This window comes from Chiloscyllium punctatum, chromosome 37 (assembly GCF_047496795.1).
Source record: "Chiloscyllium punctatum isolate Juve2018m chromosome 37, sChiPun1.3, whole genome shotgun sequence".
NCBI lineage: Eukaryota > Metazoa > Chordata > Chondrichthyes > Orectolobiformes > Hemiscylliidae > Chiloscyllium > Chiloscyllium punctatum.
Genome location: NC_092775.1, coordinates 63,549,802 through 63,571,114, shown reverse-complemented (window position 1 = coordinate 63,571,114; position 21,313 = coordinate 63,549,802). Strand labels below are relative to the sequence as shown.

The 21,313-nt window shown below is 39.6% G+C and overlaps 1 long non-coding RNA gene across 1 annotated transcript; it reads left to right on the top strand.

Annotated features, from left to right (window-relative positions):
* The first annotated feature begins 3,864 nt into the window (after nucleotides 1-3,864).
* Nucleotides 3,865-19,901, top strand: LOC140463161 (uncharacterized). Its single transcript, XR_011954620.1, has 3 exons — nucleotides 3,865-3,894; nucleotides 6,494-6,570; nucleotides 19,789-19,901. It is a non-coding gene; the product is annotated as an uncharacterized lncRNA (long non-coding RNA).
* The last annotated feature ends 1,412 nt before the right edge of the window (nucleotides 19,902-21,313 follow it).

Below are 21,313 nucleotides of genomic sequence, written 5' to 3'. Positions count from 1 at the left end.
TGGTCTGACAATTTGTCTGAGAAAATAATATATTTCTGGACTGCATTTTTCAAAGATACATACATGTAAGGACAATACAGGCAGATGATTAAAGTTCCAATCATTCCCTCACTGTTTCAATGCAACTGTATAACATCATGGAATTTTAATATGCAATAATCATTGGAAGGGTTCTTGTGTTGCAGTAGCAGACAGGAGGTTGGGTTCAATTCCCATCTCTTCTAGAGTTGTGTAATAACGTCTGTGAAAAGGTTAGTTAGAAAACATCTTTGGAATAATCAAGTTAGATTGAGAAACATTATTGAAGTCTGGCTTGACTGCAATCAGCTCCCCTTTACTGGACAGGGAATGGAAACTGTTTATGTAGTTGAAGGAGGATATATGAATGCTGTGAAAACTACAAAACGTTCTGCTCTATTTATTCATTGAAAGAGAAACACCATTAAAACACCTAATCAAAATACAGTATAGATGAGAGTATAATTTTCAATTCTAGCCCATTGTATTTCTAACAAATTTATTTGTGTTTCAAATTTCCAGCAGTTGCAAATGTTGCTTCACATTTGTTTCTTTTTTCAAAACTATACTTTATTCATAAAATTTGCAAACAAAAACATTACAAAACAATTTGATTTAAGTATTTCAGGATTTGTTTTACACAGCCTTCATGTTTAGCAAATGCATCCCAAGGGTCAGAAATGCAGCCCAGGGCAAGACATATCAAATTTCAACTGGTGCAATCCACATAATATTCTCTATCCAGCATATTAATCGCTACATTATTTGTAAGTTTGTCGGATTCATTATAATTGAACTCGGCATCAACTTGCCCATCATTTCTTACATGACACTGAAAACCTATGGCCTGTACTGCTTTTTCATCGCTGTGCCTGATCACAAAGTGCTGCCTCGCTCTCCTCAGTCGAGGATAATCTCAGGGATCCAGAAAAAATTCTGCTTTCAAATTCCAGATCAATTTAGAAACCAACTGTGGATTCACTCAGCAAAAAAGTTGTCAGAGAATGAGTGTATACGTTGCTTGCAGAAGCGATTCTGATAGGGGGCAAATCCTTTTTGAGTCAGATGTGTGAAATTATCCAGGAATTGAATATAAAATAGTGTAGATTAACTGCAATAGTAAATGAATAGGCAACATTATAGAACTCACAAGCATTGAGGTGGCACTTATAAAGCGAGACCATCTACTGGAGCCCTGTTCAATTCTCAGAATAAGCCAGTTTCCAGAGTTGAGTCGTACGTCCAGTGCCGGCCGTGGCTATAGCTGCTAAATGTCTTTGTACTGTGGGCTTATCACATTTTATTTATTTTGTAAACACATGAATGTGATCAACCAAAGTAAGAGGGAAAGAAAGACTTGCATTTAAATATTGCTGAGCATGCTATCAGGGTTCCCCAAAGTGCATTACAGCCAATTAAGTTTTTATTAAGTGCAGATGGAAATATAGGAGGCAATTTGCACACATTTAGGTGCCATCAACAGAGCTGTGTTAAGACAGAGTGAAAAATAACTTTTGGATAGACATGCAAAAATATACCACTCATTAAAGTTTATAGGATTTCAGGGACTTAGTTAAGTGCAAAATATTCCTGATACATTTTTAAGTGGTTAATTAGATTAATTTATAAGCCTCATTTAATTCATGTTGTGAAGTATTTCATGCAGATTACACCGAGTTAATATATGGTTGGTAATGGAATGATCAGTATTTTCATTCTTAATTGTATAAATTTGATTTTTTTAAAAAAAATTACAGAATACATTTTTCAAATCTCAATTCCAACAGATGGTAAAAGTTTACAAGCCCCCCAGAAACATTGAACAGAATAAATTTGCATTAATATTATTAAGAAGCAAGTGCAAATTGTTGGAAGAAACTGTTGTTTATCTGTAGTTAATTATGCTCAAATAGATCAGCTCCAGATTAAAAATTCAGCTACTCTTATTTAGCTGTTCCTTACAAAATGTTCAGCTTTACTGTGATAATTCATAATATTGCAATTTCCCATTGCTATTTATCCAGCGTGTTTAGATTAGATTAGATTAGATTAGATTACTTACAGTGTGGAAACAGGCCCTTCGGCCCAACAAGTCCACACCGCCCCGCCGAAGCGTAACCCACCCATAGAGGGAGCGTTCACAGCCAAGCCTATGAGCTGAAATGTGATCTCGTGTGAAATGTCTGGGATAGTGGTAACTATCAGTGAACCTCTAACCCATCAAGTATACACTGCAAATAGTGCTGCATGCCTTCATAATTTCCAGACCATTCTGAACTGATCAGAAAACACTACATTGCCAAACTATGAAGTTAAGGCTCATATCAAATGTCAAAAGTCAAACTAAATAGAAACCTATTTTAAAATAAAAGGAGTATTAACGAATGATAATACATTCCAGTTTTATCCTGAGATCAACCTATCAAACTGTTTAGAGATGCATAATTCTACATAGCAAGGTGTCTCTGATTTCCACAGAAACCCTTCTTGAGCTTTAGTAACTTGCATGTGAATTTTCCAGATGATAGATGAATTGGAAAAAATAGCTTTCCGTAGCTTGATTTATTCCATTGTTCATCAACTCTGGCTATGAAATTATGGTTCAAAATCAGAACAATCACATGTTAGCATAGTCCCATAGAGGACCATAGGCTCATTTCCAATTAGTGATGGCTCGTCGTGAGTTTAATCTGAGGATCACCATACCTCAGGCAAAGGGCAACCATGAGAAGGTAGAGTTCCATGGTGATCTTGGGCAGTATGTGAATGGGACCCACATTGCTGGTATCAATCCATATCACAAACCAGCCTTCCAGCCAACTGAGCTAATCAACTCCCAAAAATTGCATTTGTAACCAGATTTTATAACCAAAAGTGAAATAAACTGTATTCACTACTGGCCTCAAAAAAAGCTACCCTGTGAAATGGTTTCCTTTTCTCTCAAGTCAAAGACATATCTTGGTCCACAAGCTGTCTGCCAGTATATAGACAGCCAATCACTTTGAAGCATTTACATGTAAGCAACCAGGATCTTAAAAACAGTTAATATGTAAAATTTGCTTTTGAATTTTTGGATAGTGAAGTCAATGGTTATGATTGGATTAACATGGCAACTAAAATAATAGTAAACATTTTACAAAGAGGGATTCTTAATATTATGGAGAAATGTGTCATTTTAAAAATACAAAATAAATGTTTTGGAGTCAATGAGGGTACCTAGTTATAATTAGGAGAACACCATTAAAATTCTAATAGTTAATTCAACAAGGTGTAATTAGTGAATCCTACAGCATCATAGTGGAAAATCTAATCAATTGATTTGTAGTTAATTGAAGTCAACAATGCAGAGTAGTTGATGGTAACTTTTGGACTCCCTTGTTGGTCTGCACATGTGTGGAGTCCAGAAATTGAGGGAGTTGCCATGGGAATCCTCAACATTCATTTTGGACCCAATTAAGTCTCATGACAGGAGCTTAAACATTGACCAGTGAACCTCCCTGTCACTACAATGTGCCAAGACAGCACCAACACCCTCCATCCTGACTCATGAATCAGCACTCACCCATTTTGTACATTACTTACAGGAAGCACTGAGGTTGGTAAGATTTGGAACAAAACTGCCATAGTAATTTAGCAAGTCCAAAAATGATAGTTGTTATGCCTCATTGTGATATGGTTTTTCCTTTTTTAGATGATTTGTATAGTCTTTAGCATCAATGATATGGCCTAAATGTTTAATGGAAGATTTAATAAATCACATTTACCTTTCTCACTCTGACATATAATCTTCATATCTCCACAAAATAGCTAAATGTGAAGATAGAGACATACAACACAGAAAAGGCCCTTTGACCCAACGAGTCTGCACCAACACAGGTGGGCGTTATTGCTATCGATTCACATTTATTCGGTTAAGTATTGGCAATACAACTTACATGGGAATGTTGATAGTCTTCCTAGATAACCTTTATGAAATGAGAACTACAAACAGTCGTTATGTAGATATTTTCTACTTCAACCAAATAGAGAGCATATGCGTGATAGCAAAGTTAATAAATACACAAGAAATAATCCACTACTATCAAAAGTGGTGGACATGATACTACATGGCAAAATTATAGAAATGGACCCAGAATGGACACCAAATGCCACATGGAAATTAAAACAATCTATACAAGCAAGATGTTTCCTAGAGGGAATGAGGGTCATTGTTCCACCACAGCTAAGGCAACATGTGTTAAATCAACTAGATGAAGGTGATAGCAGAAGTTATTTTTGGTGGCCAGGGCTTGACTCCATAATTGAGGAGAAGGTGTATCTGCAGATTATGCAAGAGTTCGCAACCTACCTCCATTCACACCATTACACCATTACACCATGACAATGGCCAGAAAGACCATGACAAAGAATCTATATTGACTACACTGGACCTTTCAAGGATGAATGTTTATCAAAGTGAATGATACGTTCATGAAAGGTCTGAAATCACCGTCATGAAGATGACACGTTCAGAGAAAATCATTGAAAGATTGGGGGACATTTTTGTGATGTTTGGTCATCCAGAATGAATAGTTAGTGATAAGTGCACATAACGTACATCACAAGAGTTTACAGACTAAAGCAGAAAGGTATCCAGCTCATTACCACCCAGTCACAAACAATTTGGTAGATAGGTTGGTTCAGATAATGAAATATTCCTTAAGGGTAACTTGAGAACAAAGATCGCAATCCAAAAGATTGATCTCATTTTTATTAACGTATCGGAAACAATCTACTCAACAACTCAAAGTTCTCCAGCATTGTTCACGATAAAGCATCAGTTGCATACAATATTTAATTTGCTGAACCCCCCATGACAAATTACTTTGATGACAGGAAACAATTGAGAGAATGAGAGAGTTTTACAATGAGAGAACAAGGCCAAATGCTAAGTTTTCAAAAGAAAGAAGTAACGATGAAGGATTACAACATGGGTGGGAAGTTAGCACCAGGCATCATTGTCACACAGACTGGACTGGTACAGATGTGAGATGATGTAGTATGGAGAAGATATGCAAATCAACTCTTGGAAACCAGATTGAATGTATCAAGGACAACACTGAAGATCCACAAAGAACAAAATTCATTAATCTGTGAATGCACAATGCATACAATTGCCCCCAGCAGGACCTCGCTTGTAAAGATTTATATTCCCAACATCTCTTTCTCTTACCCACACCCTGGTAGGAAAAACAGCAACAGACTACATGAAGTGGCAGCCATTTGAGATCTCACTGTTGAGCAGTTGAATTTGGCAAAAAAGTTGTACGGTTTGAGCTCCACGTTCTCGACATTACCCCTCCATTCTCATTGAACTTTCAGCCTCCCCTCATTTCTACCCCTTTATATTACTAATATGTACTATATTAATATTGTACACAAGTTACCCCAAGGAACCATGGCCTTGTGAGTTACCAAGGTAACATGCAGTTCAAGCCCATACCCATTGGAATTTAGATGAATGAGAGGAAACCTTATTGAACATACAAGAATCTTAGGGGACTTGACAGGGTAGATGTGGAAAGGTTGTTTCCCCTTGTTGAAGAGTGTAGGATCAGACAGCATAATCTCAGAGTAAGGAGTCATATATTTCAAACAGGGAGAGGGGGATTTTCTTCTCTCAGAAGGTAATGAGCCTGTGGGCTGTTGAGGCTGGATCATTGAGAATATTCAAGGCTGAGATAGACAGATTTTTAATCAGTAAGGGAATCAAGGGTTATGGGGAAAAAGCAAGAAAGTAAAATTAAGGATTATTAGATCAGTTATGACCTCACTGAATGGTAAAGCAGACTTGATGGGCTGAATGGCTTACTTTTGCTGCTACATCTTAATTAACAGGGATTTGAGCACGAAATCTGGGTTGACACTGAATTACAGCTTCAGAGGAGTGCCATTTTGTTGGAGGTGTATCCATTAATACTATAAGGAGAGGAGCAGGAATGTTCTATTGGTGTCACTTATCCAGCATTTCTTAAAATAGCTTAACTAGTCATTAATCTCATAGTTGTTTGTGGGATGTCACTGACTGAAAATTGGCTGTGTGTTTCTTATAAAAACAGTAGTGACTGCTCTTCAAAAGTGTTTTCTTGGCTGCAGATTACACTGAGACATCCCAAGATGAAGAAATGATCTATATATATGTATATATGCATGGAAGCTTCTTCTTTCTATGGACATAAAGTACATGTAAAAAGTTCCATTTGCCTGCTACGTGACTACTTTCTCAACAATGGGAAGAGTTTGCTTGGACATGAATGTGATCATGGCAATAAAGTTTTGAGTTTGTCAGCAATATAATGATTGTGTACATGAACAGCATGCAATAGATTAGCTTGTATCAGTTACAGTATAACTTAGATCATATGGAAAGTCACAACTTAAAAAGAACTCAAGGTTGCCATTTTAGTTTTCATTAAACATAGTTCATGTCTTCCAGCACTGAACAATGGAAACAGAAAGAGCAAAGCTCTGTACACTTGTGGAAGCACAAATCCATTGCAAAAATCCATTGGTGTAAGTAAATATTCATATACTCTTCAAAGAAAGCTTTGTAGTGTTATTACCTGACTCAGTTCATGTTCCCTGATTCCTTATGGTTATAGACAAACTACTGGGTGGAGAAGGATAAACTGGCCCCCTTCTTTACTCACTCATCCCATGGTTGATTGCAACAAGGTTAATTTTCAAAAGATCCTTTGCATTCTGGACTTCTTTCCTCCAGACCCAAATATGTAAATGGTTTAAAAGGACCCAATTTTTAACCAGTATTTCTTGAATTAATAAAAAGAATGAATGTATTAATTACCACATTCAAAAAGAAATGCTAATGCAACATGCACACACACTGCTTTCACAGGTTTGACACACACAAACACACACACACACACGAAATGAGGTGAGTCCAAAAATAGTAAAAATGAAAATTTATACAGATCAGTATTTGTACTGTGTGAGGTCCAGGTATGATGTTGTTAGCAGGCTGTACCAGAAACAATGACTATTGCAGTTGCATGGTCGATTTTCGAGATTCTTGGTTTTGCAGGCTGATGGAAATACTTTTGTCCTGATTATTTCTTTAACTGTTTGTTACACTCAAAGTGAGAGACTTTCTGATTTACCTGTAACACAGGGTGACAAGAGGAAGGTCCTTTCACATGCTGATGCTTGAATGGTACACATGGAAGTATTAAGTCCCACTGATCCATTCCAGTAAACATGCAGCACTTGCTGATGAGCAGGGGTTATCTGTCCCTTATTGTCTTTGTACTGCCGAAAGATGACAGTCTAATCTATTTGATGTTTCCCTAATATGTTACAAAACACCACATTGGACAAACAGGCAGAAAACTAGCCACCAGGATGCATGAACACCAACTAGCCACAAAAAGACATGACCCTCTCTCACTAGTGTCCTCACATATGGATGAGGAAGGACACCATTTCGACTGGGACAATACATCCATCCTAGGCCAAGCCAAACAAAGACACTCACGAGAATTCCTAGAAGCATGGCATTCCAACTGGAACTCTATCAACAAACACATGGAGTTAGATCCCATCTACCATACCCTGAGAAAAGGAACAGGAAGTGACTTCACCACAGGAAATAACATCACCACAGGAAATAACATCACCAACCCAAAGAAACCCAAACATATAAATAGAAAGCAGGAATTTTCAGCATTGCTTCACGTGAGGTCCACTAAAGATGTTACCTAGTAAGGTAACAAAACGTCTGGAAATGAACCTTTCCGCTCAGTGAGCAAACCTACATCCAAAACCTTAACCTGAACTATAAATCTTCACAAAACTCACTATGTTACAATAAATCAGTCCCCAGGTGGAATTTTTACACCTGTAGTTCTCTTGCCTCTATCGCAGGCCTTTATGTTCAGAAAAACTATTTTGGAATTAAGGGCTAAAGATGTCTGACCCATTGCTCTGACAGTAGGAGGGGAGAATAAAAGAGCTTTGAGTATTCGACCATAAAGATTTCTTGAGGGAATAGGAACAGTGCCTTGAAGTGACAACAAGAACAAATGGAATGGTGGATTCAAAACCTAATTAATTATGATTTGAGCATTATTTTATCCTTATGCATAACATTTGTCGGGCTTCACTTGTACCATTATGTTTAATTTTGATCTCATCACATGATGGGTGATATTATGTAGAACATAGAAAATTACAGCGCATTACAGACCCTTCAGTCCTTGATGTTGTGCTGACCTGTGGAACCAATCTCAAGCCCATCTATCCTACACTATTCCATTTTCATCCATATGTTTATCCAATGCTCAATTAAAACATTGGCGAGTCTACTGCATTGCTGGCAGGGTGTTCCACACCCCTACTACTCTTTGAGTAAAGAAACCACCTCTGACATCTGTCCTAAAGCTACGTCCCATAGTGCTAGCCAGCACCATCTGAGGAAAAAAGGCTCTCACTGTCCACCCTCTGTAACTCTCTGATTATCTTAAATGTCTCAATTAAGTCACCTCTCAAACTTCTGCACTTTAATGAAAACAGGGTCAGGTTCCTCAGCCTTTCCTCATAAAACTTTCCCTCCATACCAGGCAACATCCTAGTAAAACACCTCGGATCCCTTTCCAAAGCTTCTACATCCTTCCTATAATGCAGTGACCAGAACTATACTCAATTCTCCAAGTGTGGTCACACCAGAATTTTGGACAGCTGCAACATGACCTCATGCCTCCAAAGCAAAATCCCTCTACCAATAAAAGCTAACACATCGTATGCCTTCTTAACAACCCTATCAACTTGGTTGGTAACTTTCAGGATCTTTGTCCATGAATACTGAGAGCTGTCTTCTCATCTACACTGCCAAGAACCATACCATTAGCCAGTACTCTTTATTCCTGTTGCTCACCTCACACCTTTCCACATTAAACACCATTTGCCACCTCTCAGCCCAGCTCTGCACTTGTCTCTGTCCCTCTGTAACTTGCAACATCCTTTGGCACTGTCTACATCTCCTCTGACCTTAATGTCATCCGCAAATTTACTAACCCATCCTTCTCTGCCCTCATCCAGGTAATTTATAAAAATGACGAACAGTAATGGACCCAAAAACAGATCCTTGTGGTATACCACTAGTAACTGAACCCCAGGATGAACATTTCCCATCAACCACCACCCTCTGTTTTCTTTCAGCTGGCCAATTTCTGATCCAAATTGCTAAATCAACCTCAATCCCATGCCTCCATATTTTGTGCTATAGCCTACCATGGAGAACCTTATCAAACACCTTATCCATATACACCACATCAACCACTTTACCCTCATCCACTGTTTTGGCACCTTCTCAAAGAACTCAACAAGGTTTGTGAGGCACAACATACCCTTCACAAAACTGTATTGACTATCCCTAATCAACTTATTCCTTTCTAGATGATTATAAATCCTATCTCTTATAATCTTTTCCAACACTTCACCCATGATGGAAGTAAGGCTCACTAGTCTAAAATTGCTATGGTTGTCTCTACTCTCCTTGAACAAGGGAACAGCATTTGCTATCCTCCAGTCTTCAGTCTGTCCTCCACTCATTGCAATAATGTAGAAAAACTAGAGGAGGGAAATATATATAAATGCTGTATTTTTTGTTTCAGAATACACAAAAGTATGAATATATCTAGACATATAATGATCTGGTCAAATAATTAGGATGCAGACTTCGGATGTTGCAATAGTTGAATTTCTAAACTGAACACAATATTTGTTGTGTCACCATAGTCTTATCAGATTATAGGGGCTGCTCTCTCATTAGAGAGAAGTTACTGGTGGTAATTTAACAGGAGAGCCACCAAAGGGGAGAGGTTGAAAAGCAGAGTCCTTCATGGTAACCTCAAACCAATGATGGGAATTGAACCCATGCTGTTTGCATCACACTACTCTGCAAACAAACAATCCAACCAACTGAACTAAACCAGTTGCCAAATGCGATATAAAATAAAACTGCAATATCAACGGTTACTGAGTTATGGAGTCATAAAGTCATAGAGGTATACAGTATTGAAATAGAAACAGGCCTCCGGCCTAACTTGTCCATGTCGACCAGGTTACCTAACTGAACTCGTCCCACTTGTCTGTGTTTGGCCTATATCCCTCTAAACCTTTCCTTTTCATGTATCTGTTCAATTGTCTTTTAAACATTGTAATTGTACTCTTCTTTACCACTTCCTCTGGCAGCTCATTCCACATACATGCACTGCTCTCTGTGTCAAAAAGTTGCCCCTCTGGTCCCTATTAAATCTTTCCCCTGTCACCTTAAATCTATGTCCTTTGATTTAGAACTCCCCTATCCTGGGTGCTTTATCCATATCCATCATGATTTTATAGACCTCTATAAGATCACCCCTCAACCTCCTACGCTTTAGGGAAAAAAGTAATAGCCTTTCCTTTTAACTCAAACCTCCCGGTCTCAGTAATGTCCTTGTAAATCATTTTGCACCCTTTCCAGTTTAATAACATCTGAGATGACAACTTTTTTGCCAGAAAACAATTTATAAACTGGTAATGAATTCAGAATGACATATTTTGTAGTAGTGACATAGAATTAACATAACATAAACTCTCTTGATATAGAACAATCTAAACTGCAACATTAAGTGAATAGGCCAAATTAATTAAGTGGTATAATTTATTTCATTGTGTTCTCTTAATTATGTTTAATTACATTACTATTGGTGATTCTCCCACCATCAAAATATGAAGGAGTCACCATTGATTAAGAAATCAAGCAGTGGATTCCACAGTGATTAACTCAACCCCCTGGTGGATGTCCTTGGTTCAGGAGATAATGTTCCTTGCATTGAGCCAGAATCTCTTGAGTTCAAGTCCCACTCAAGGAGCTGTTGGTCGTGGAAGAACATTCATGATAAGGTTTAAACAGGTTGATAATCATCCTGAACTTGCAACATCTTTCTACCATGCTCCAAAGAAATAAAACACCTTGGTGAAGATACAAAACAAATACAGTCACCTCTGACTGTGCAGATCCTCTCCACCGCCTATCAACAACTATTCAGTGGCAGGAAGAAAGTGAGGACTGCAGCTGCTGGAGATCAGAGTCAAGAGTGTGGTGCTGGAAAAGCTCAGCTGGTCAGGCAAAATCTGAGGAGCAGGAGACCATTCAGTGGTATGCATGAATAGTCTCCTCCTGTCTATTTGACTGCAGCTGCAACAACAATCAAAAAGCCTGGCAAATTTCAGGACAAATGATTAGCATGATTGCTATGACATGCACTGGTCTAAATATTTACACCTTCCACTACTAGCACATCGTGCATTAACCATTGGAAATGCCACAGCAACTAACCACCAGCAATTCTTATGAAATTCTAATCTGCTGCCACCTGTAAGAGCAAGGGCAGGGGTCATATGGGAACATTATTGTTTTAATGTCATGTTATTATCATTTGAATATATATTACTTTACCATTGTTCTTCAGCCACACGTTTGGAACTTTGTAACAGAATACGGGAGTATCTTCCACGATTCAAGAAGGTGGCCAACAATGACATCTCATAGCAACTTATAAACTGATGATAAATGCTGGCTTTGTCAGCAATGCATACACCTTGATAATTAATTTAAATAAACTTAATCTGACCTTATGACTGATTACAACAAATTCTCCCTGTAATGAAAATGAATGCAATATAAATTCTGTAGAACAGTGACATTTCAAAAGTACCTTATTGACAGATCTCAAAATCATGAAAAATGAAAAGCTTCTTTTTTGCTACAAAAATACTGCACCATTTTTCAAGCTGCATGACAACAGAAACATCCACAATCACAACTTATTTATTGTTTTTGGAATCTTAAATATTCATATACTTAAGATATCAGCACATTGGGAATAGTAGAACTGTCTTAAGTCAGAACTTTACAGATTCATGTCCCACAGTAGATAAGCAATGTTGATTTGAATATTAAATTAAGACTCAAATTACACTTTCAAATGAATTTGAAAAAGAGCGCGTGACTTCTTTAGAATTCTGCTGACTGTGCTGGTCATTATTTAGCCCTCAACCAATATCATTTAAACAAATTACCTGGGCATTTCCTCAATGTTGTATGTGGGAGATATGTTTTGTGCCAAGTTACATACTCCTGCCCTTCAAAAGATTTGTCTTTGAAGTGCTTTGAAATGTCTTGTGGTGCAAAAGGTATGACACGCGAATACAAGTTTTATTTTTAACTGTCAAAACTCACAGTGTATCAGGAGCTAACAGTTGCATGGATTTTGGCATTTCATTTCTATAAAGAGCACTTCAGAAGTGGCTGACCACTTACCTGTGATCAAAGGAGAGCTCACAGAGTTAAGACTAATATATTGGCATTTATGGAGATTGTCTGATGGTTAGGAAGCCAAGAGTGGAGGACATGGCAATATTGTAGTGACATCATTAAACAATGGATGTGAACGTAGGAGGTATAGTTAGTAAGTTTGCAGATGACACCAAAATTGGAGGTGTAGTGGACAGTGAAGAAGGTTACCTCAGACTACAATGAGATCTTGATCAGATGGGCCAATGGGCTGAGAGCTGGCAGATAGAGTTTAATTTAGATAAATATGAGGTGCTGCATTTTGGAAAAGCAAATCAGAGTAGGACTTATACACTTAATGGTAAGGTTCTGGGGAGTGTTCCTGAACAAAGAGACCTTGGAGTGCAGGTTCATAGTTCCTTGAAAGTAGAGTCACAGGTAGATAGGATAGTGAAGAAGGTGTTTGGTATGCTTTCCTTTATTGGTCAGAGTATTGAATATACGAGTTGGGAGGTCACATTGCAGCTGTGAAGGACATTGGTTAGGCCAATGTTGGAATATGCATGCAATTTTGATCTCATTCCTATCGGAAGGATGTTGTGAAACTTTAAAGGGTTCAGAGATGATTTACAAGGATGTTGCTAGGATTGGAGGATTTGAGTTACAAGGAGAGGCTGAATAGGCTGGAGCTGTTTTCCCTGGAGTTTCCAAGGCTGAAGCATGACCTTATAGAGGTTTATAAAATCAAAAGGGGCATGGATAGGATAAGTAGACAAGGTCTTTTCCCTGGAGTGGGGGAGTCCAGAACTAGAGGACATAGCTTTAGGGTGAGAGGGAAAGATATAAAAGGGACCTTAGGGGCAACTTTTTCACACAGAGGGTAGTGTATGTATGGAATGAGCTGCCAGTGGAAGTGGTGGAGGCTGGTACAATAACAGCATTTAAAAGGCATCTGGATGGGGATATGAGTAGAAAGGGTTTAAAGTGATATGGGCCATGTGCTGGCAAACAGGATTAGATTAGTTTAGGATATCTGGTCAGCATGGACAAGTTGAACTGAAGGGTCTGTTTCCATGCTGTACATCTTTATAACAATATGACTCTAAGTTCCCAAAGGTAAAGCTCTGAAGACATGGATGGAATTGAAATTGAAATTGAATAGAATTGAAGGGTCATCTCAGTACTGGTGACTGTGAAGCTATAATTAAGGGTGGGCAGCAAATGTTGACCTTGCTGTTGCCCACATACTGTGGAAGAATAAATAAAGTAAGGGATAAACTGGGCATTTTCAAGTTAGCAAGCTGCAACTGGTGGAATGTCACAAGGATTAGTGCTGGCGCCTCTGATATTTACAATCTATATTCATGAATTAGGCTGAGATGCTGAGAGTAATAATACAAAGCTGGGAAGAAACATAAGAAGTGATGAGGACACCCAGGCTGCCAAAAGTCTTACACATGTTATTGAATGGACAACAAGGTGGAAGATGAGCTAAATGTGGGGAAGTGTGAGGTTTGACAGTAAGGATTAAAAAGGAAAACATTTTGCAGATGCTCCAAGAGACTTTGGTGTACACCTACAAGAGAGGTGAATGGTATGTTGCCCCTCCACTGCAAGGAGCCTAGAGTATAAGAATGGTCTTGATTCATTGTAATATAGAATATAGGAGCAAGAGTCAGCTATTTGACCCCTCAAGCCTGCTCATGGCTGATCATCTAGATCAGTCCCACGCCCTCCCCATCTCCCTTGATCCCTTAAGCCACATGAGCTTTATCTACTCCTTCCTTGAACTGATGACATTCAATTGTATAAGGGTTTGATGAGATCATACCTGGAATATTGTGCTCTGTCTCATTGTCAATTTTAAAGGATCTTGTACTGAAAGCAGCACCGAATATTCACAAGGTTGGTTCATGACATGAATGGTCTGGGCTGTGAATGGAAACTGAGTGAATTTGACCTGTTTAGAAGAATGAAAGGCAGTCTCATTGAAACAAACGGTTCTGAAGAGGTTGGGCTAGGTAGTCACTGAGAAACTGGCTTGGGAGTTTAGAACATTTGGAGAGGCACAGTTAATCATTTCAGACTGAAAGGAGACACTTCTTCACTGAGAGTGTTGTCAATCTTTAAAGTTCTCTATCCAAGAGAATTATAGATGCTCCATCACCAACCATATTCAAAGTTGAGCCAGGCCGATGTTCTTTTGGGGAACTAAGATGTCTAGCAGAAGGCAGGATAGTGGAATTGAAAGGAAAGGGTTAGTCAAGAAGGTATTGAATACTGGGGTAATGCGGTCACTGGCCCTAAGGACTCTGTTTATATTCTTTTCTTATGCCTTTCAGAAAGCGAAAGGTACCTGAGAGTTTAGTAGTACAACGTATTTTGTACAGTCATTATGTCTGCACTTATCAGAAATGGGAAATAATTAAATAGAAACAGAAACAATGGAGCATAGCCAACATGCATGGCAATATCTGTGGAGAGAGAAACATATTTAACGATCCTTCTTTCTGCGGGATTTTTGACCTAAAGCTTCAACCCTCTTTTTCTCTTCATCAATACGGCCAGATCGGCAGCAACTCCTGTTTTAGTTGTCACATTTCCAGCACAAGCAATGTTTTTTTTAATTTGTGAAAGTAATGACAATTCAGTGCACAGTATTCGGTTAATCCAAATCACCAAGGCCTACTCTATCAATGAAATCCTCAGGCAGTGAAAGTGACCCTCAATCCGCTACAGAACCAACCCTTCCAGTCTCTCCTGATGGATTTGTCACTCCTGCTTATGAAGTTGATCATTTCCGGCTGATATGCGCTGTTTTATGTTTCATGGACCAGTTGCCCATTGAATAAATGGAGGGAAATTATGAGCATGCTAGCTCTGTCGAAACTAACACAAACTCCACCGTCAATTTTACTCTACTGCCGTCCTTTTTTTTGGAGTTCGGACTTAACAGGCAATTTTTTTGAAGTGCAGTAGCAAATCAGTTACGCAAAGTCTGTCTTCGCCGTTAATGCTCATTTCAACCTGTTTTAGGGGATGATATTTCGTTTGATTACTGGGACTCATTTCGGTGAATTTCTCAGGGGGATGTGCCTTACATTTGGTAACCTTGCTTCCCAAAAACAGCATTACTCGGCCCGTTTTATTCCGCGGGTTCACACGACAGAAGGTGCTGCCTCAGCAGAAACGATATATCTGGGTTATTTATTTTTAACTGAACGCTCCTCTGTGTTACCATATAGGGAGACAGGCAAGTGCCCCGTGCAATGACATCTGCAGCGGCTGAGCGCAGTCTTGAGATGCTATGTGTAACACTCGAGACTCTCACAGAAATCTTCGAGATCTTCAAATCTAATCTTAGACATTCCCAAAAAGGAAGGCATCTGGTTCAGTGGCTTAACACACAGTAATCCTTCCCAGTCTGGGTCCAATTGGCAGGCAATTTGGCCTGCAGCTTACTAATCAAGCACCTCATTCGAATAATTATCTTTATTCTGTTGTAGGATTTGAGTGTCGCTGGTAAAGCCAGCGTTTGCTGCTCATCCCTAATTGCCTCTGAACTGAGCAGTTTGCTCGGCCATTTCAGATGAGCAGGAGAGTTGACGTTTCGAGCATCAGCTCTTTATCAGGATTCCTGAAGAAGAGTTTATGCTGGAAACGTCGACTCTCCTGCTCCTGGGTTGCTGCCTGACCGGCTGTGCTTTTCCAGCGCTGCACTTTTCCGCTCTGATCTCCAGCATCTGCAGTCCTCGCTTTCTTCTAGGCCATTTCAGAGGGCAGTTAAGAGTCAATTAACCACATTGCTCTGGGTCTGGAGTCACATGTAGACCAGTCTTGGGTAAGGATGGCAGTTTTCCTCCCCCTGAAGGGCATTGTTGAACCAGATATGTTAGTCCAACCAGCAGTGACAATTGCCACAGCCACCATTACCAAAACTGGCTTTTAATTTCAGATGTTGTTGATAGTTTAAATCAACCTGCTCAGATGTGTTGTGTCAAACCTCCATAGCACTTTGGACTTCTGCACTAGAGGTAGGACAGCACCACAGCAGCACTCAATTCCAGATTTTATGAACTTAATTTAAATACCTCCAGCTGCCCTTGGGGATTTGAGGATGTGTCCACCAATCATTAGCCTGGGTTCTGTCTCCTCTGATTTATCCGGATTCAAATTTGAAGTCCTAATTTTTGTAACTTGGTTATTTTGTTTTAATAATCTATTGGTCAGACCGCCATTTCTTATATGAGTGGATAGTAACCTTTTCCTGAAAGTTCTAAAGGACAATAAATTATCATTCAGGCTACTAATACTCACCCACGAGTTGTATAATCCACAAGCTGGAATGCATTTTTGATGACGATGTCGTTAGTGTGGCTAGGATGAAGTAGTCTCATATGTTGTCTAAAACTTATCAATTCTCAAACGTCCAGGACTGCATGCCTGACAAAAAATGTACATCAACATTTTTGAACTTATATTCATCTCAGATTGGAAGACACTGTACAGGGAAGAATTGACTCTACTGAATTTGTTGTAAATTTGAATCTGAAATGTTATGCTCCCAGGTTGGATGCCTGACACAAAATATATTTTGTACATATTAAGAGTACTACAATTGTATTGAAGCACCGAAAGACAGGTGGAATTTTATTGCACTTCCTATAATTTTCTAATTCAAAATGTTTTGGAATGTACATTTACAAGTTTTATGAATGAAGTATATTTTTGGAAACACAATTGACAGTATGCAGGGTGTAACTCTATTGTGGTATCAAACTGTCATATCAGAATCCAGATGAAGTCCAGGCATTTAAAAAACCTACATTCAACTATTTCTCTTGTCTGGATTGTGCAGATGCAACCATAACAGTATCTAAGCATTGAACGTGCAAATATCAGAAGGTGGGGCTTTTTGCAGTTGTGCAAAAAACAAAGTGCAGTTATATCTTCATTAGTAGAATTGCAGTTCCATCCAACCTGTGTGAACAAGGTGTTGAAAACAGAAAATGCTGTAAATGGTCTGGCAGCATGTATGGAGATAGCAAGTGAATGTATTAGGGTAATGACCTTTCACCATTTGATAAGGTAAGAACTGAAGCTATATCTTTCTAACCAAGCGCTGGAGTCTAAATTCAGCCACAGAAGTCTGTTGTCATACAGGTGTTATTGACTCTACCCTGCTCAACCTCAATATCTTTGAATATTTCATATGTATGAAATTTAAAAATCAACACTTACCAGTTGTGAAGCTTCCTCCAAATTGCTCTTTTGTTCACGTGTGGGTGCCAGTTTTGCCCAGATTGCCTTGTGCTGTCATGTCTTCACCATCCCTTTTGTCACTTAATCACTCTTAACTTCCCTTCTCTCAAATCCCTTCCTTTTTTTGCTATTTTCTTTTCCAACTTTCACTGGCTTTCTGTTTATTTAAAAACTAAAAATCACACCACACTAGGTTACAGTCCAACAGGATCATTTGGAAGCACTAGCTTTCGGAGCACAGCTCCTTCATGAGGTGGTTGTGGAGTACTGAGGAAGGAGCAGCACTCTGAAAGCTTGTGGTTCTGAATAAGCTGGTTGGACTATAATCTGGTGTGGTGTGATTTTTAACTTTATACACCCCAGTCCAACACTAACATCTCCAAATGATACATAAAAGCTGTCCATCTCATTTGTATAGAAAGTAATTACACAGAAAAATTAGTCTTGCTTCTTTTCTCCAGGGATGCCACCTGAGTAACAGAGCATTTCTAGTATTTCATGATTTTTTTTATTTTTAGCATCTGCTGCATTTTGCTTTTATATTATTTGCCCTGAATATTATTGATATGTAATCAAAAACCTAACATTGTCATGACATTTCTGTCTATTATATCTTATTTAATGTTAAACACTTATGTGTAAACTTCTTGTATTGAAGTTTAATATATCTGTTGTTATAATGGTTTGCGGTTGAGATTGCTATACATCTTAATTTCAGTCCAAAACTGAAAAATGAAAATGGAGAGTTCAGACAATACATATATGATGAACTGAATGATCTCTTTTGTGTATAATCTTCTTTTATGTTTTGAGGACTATTGGAATGAATGCATCACTTTGTTGTTGTACAACCTGAACACTTGATATTATCATCTCCCCACAAATATGCTGAAAAAGACCACATTAACTTTAACAAAAGGGAAAGCTGTGCCATAATATTACAGAATCTGCAGTTCTCACTTTCTTCTGGTTGCTGAAAACCATACTGCAAAACCTTTTCCAAGCATGCCCACTTTGTAGAAGTTCTCCTCCTCCCTCCATAAGAATCTCACCGTATCTCTCACTCACTGCAGCCCCCAATGACATCCTCTCTGCCTTGTAGCTTTTCAACCACGTTGCAAAGCAGTCTCACTATGACAGCCCTCATCTTCTTCCTCAGCATCTTCTTCAATATTGACTTCACCAGTTTTAAAATCTCTCCAGCCCCCACCTCATCCCAGATCCAACCCTGCAACTCTTCACCACCCACTTGACCTGACCTACTTGCCCATCTTCTTTCCCACTGATTCTCTCCACCCTCCCTACTGACCTATTACAATCACCTCTTGCCTGCATCCACCTATCACCAAGGTAAAAACAATGACTGCAGATGCTGGAAACCAGATTCTGGATTAGTGGTGCTGGAAGAGCACAGCAGTTCAGATTCGAAGCTACTTGGATGCTGCCTGAACTGCTGTGCTCTTCCAGCACCACTAATCCAGAATCCACCTATCACCATTCCACCAACCTTCCCCACAGTCCCGTCCCCAACCCCAATTTGTCTCTCAGCCATCTTTTCCCTCCACATTTCTGATGAAATGCTTATGCCTGGAACATCGACTCTCCTACTTCTCGAATGCTGCCTGACCTGATGTGCTTTTTCCAGTGCCAAACTTTTCAACTCATAATATTACAATGCCTTGTTTATGACAATATTAGCATTGTCCTTCTGAATTGGTAAAATGGGGCATGATTGGCAATATTTATGTCTCATCAAACTTATTGAAGGGGGTGGTCTTATACCAAAATTCTCTACAATTGCTAATTGTTGAAAAGAAGTGTTGGCTGATCCAGTCAGAAACAGACCTAGTTTTCCCTTGAAAGAACTGAGTGAATTGATGGCTACCTCATGACCTGGCAGCCTATCCCAACGGTCCTCCTTTAACAGCTGGATTTGAGCTGGACTAATATAAAATTTTGACTCCTGATTTCTCCTTAGTCTATTTCACTAAAACAACCTGTCAGCTGGAAACCAACCTATTCCTTTCCCCATATTTGAAACTTTGAGCACTAAATTTACGCTTTTCTAAAACATAGAGTCCTTACTTCTCGGCTTTCTTAAAATCAGATGGCTTACATGTGAATTATCCCAGTAGTTCTTTTCTACATTCTTTCCAACACCTCCATTGTTTCAGGAGAAGCGAGGAGAGAGGGAGCGAGGAGCAGGAGCTGCTGGGAAGGTAAATGTCCCACTTAAAAGGGAGTTACCTCGAGAGTCAGACCTCCATTGTCTTGGGCGCAGCGAGGAGAGAGGGAGAGAGGAGCTGGGGCTGCCAGGAAGGTAAGTAACTGCTTTAAAAACTTACCTCACGAATAGGTAGAGTGCATGCTGAGCAGGTGTGGACACGGGACTGGTGAGTCAGTGAAATAATATATTTGGGTGGTTTCTTTACCTGAAACACTACTTAGGTAGTGTCTCCCACCTATCCTCCTCCTCTAAGCCAAAGAAAGGCTCTGGTATTGGTCAGGTAACTAGTTTTTTGTCTATGTTCTTTATTTTTCAATAGTCTCTTTGGGAATTTAGAATAGTGGGAATGGCGGTTAGGGCAGTTAAATATTCCTCTTGCAGAACATGGGAGGCAAGGGTAACCACTACTGTCCCTGCTGACTTGAACTGCAGGAATTGCACCCAACTCCAGCTCCTCAAAAATCGCGTTAGGGAACTGGAGCTGGAGCTGGATGAACTTCAGATCAGTCGGGAGGCGGAGATGGTTATTGAGAGGAGTTATAGAAAAGTAGTCACACATCAGGTACAAGAAAAATACACATGGGTTACAGTTGAGTAATGGAAAGGGAGCTGGCAGACAGTGCAGGGATCCCCTGTGGCTGTTCCCCACGAAAACAAGTATACTGTTTTGGATACTGTTAGGGGGTGGGGGTGGGTGGTGTGACTTACCAGGTGTAAGCAATGGGGCACAGGTCTCTGGTGCAGAATCTGTCCCTATTGCTCAGAAGGGGAGAGAGGAGCAGAGCATTAGTCACTGGGGACTCCATAGTTAGGGGGCCAGATGGGAGATTCTGTAGGAACGGGACTTGTGTCATGCCTCCTAGGAGCCAGGGTTCATGATGTCTTGGATTGTGTTTTCGGGATCCTTGGAGGGTGGGGTAGCAGCCCCAAGTTGTGGTCCACATAAGTACTAACAACATAGGTAGGAAAAGAGTTGGGACTTAAGGCAGAAAATCAGGGAGCTAGGGTGGAAACTTAGTGCTAGAACAAACAGAGTTGTTACCTCTGGTTTGTTACTCATGCCACATGCTAGCGAGGTGAGGAATAGGGAGAAAGAGGAGTCGAACACATGGCTACAGGGATGGAACAGGAGGGACGGTTTCAGATACTTGGATGATTGGGGCTTATTCTAGGGTAGATGGGGCCTCTACAAACATGATGGTCTACACCTGAACCAGAGGGGTACCAAAATCCTGGGGGTGGGAGTTGGGGGGATGGGGTGCTGGTGGGGGTGAGTGGTGGAAGGGGGGGTGCATTTGCCTATTCTCCTTGGGAGGGTTTAAACTAATTCGATAAGGAGATGGCAACCTAAATTGTCATTCCGGTATCCAGGAGGTTGAGAGTAATGAGGTCAAAAATATTGTTTCAAGGTCGTAAGAGTGCACTGGCAAGCAGGAAGCTGGTTTGAAGTGTGTATACTTCAATACTAGGAG